Genomic DNA, 734 nt, shown 5'->3' on the forward strand with positions numbered 1-734 from the left:
TTTCACTGTGTTAGCCAGGATGGTCTCAATCTCCTGACCTCGTGATCTGCCCGCCTTGGCCTCCCAAAGTGCTGGGATTACAGGCGTGAGCCACCATGCCCGGCCTTTTTTTTTTGTATTTTTACTAGAGATGGGGTTTCACCATGTTGGCCAGGTTGGTCTTGAACTCCTGACCTCAGGTGATCTGCCCACCTTGGCCTCCCAAAGTGCTGGGATTCAGTAATGAGCCACCACGCCCAGCCAGAATAAGCAAATCTATAGAGACAGAGTAAATTAGTGGTTGCCAGAGACTGGGGGGAGGGAGGAACTGGGAGTGACTGCTAACAGGTACAGGGTTTCTCTTTGGGGTGATGAAAATGTCCTCGAATGAGATGGTGGTGATGTTGTACAATCTTCTGAATATACTGAAAACTACTGAATTGTGCACTTTAAAACTGGGAATTTTGGGCCGGGTGCGACAGCTCACGCCTGTAATCCCAGCACTTTGGAAGGCTGAGGCGGGCAGATCAGCTGAGGTCGGGAGTTCAAGACCAGCCTGGTCAACATGGTGAAACCCCATCTCTATGAAAAATACAAACATTAGCCTGGCATGGTGTTGGGTGCCTGTAATCCCAGCTACTCAGGAGGCTGAGGCAGGAGAATCTCTTGAACCCGAGAGGCAGAGGTTGCAGTGAGCCGAGATCGCACCATTGCACTCCAGCCTGGGCAACAGAGCAAGATTAATTAATTAATAA

This window comes from Colobus angolensis, unplaced genomic scaffold (assembly GCF_000951035.1).
Source record: "Colobus angolensis palliatus isolate OR3802 unplaced genomic scaffold, Cang.pa_1.0 Scaffold316, whole genome shotgun sequence".
NCBI lineage: Eukaryota > Metazoa > Chordata > Mammalia > Primates > Cercopithecidae > Colobus > Colobus angolensis.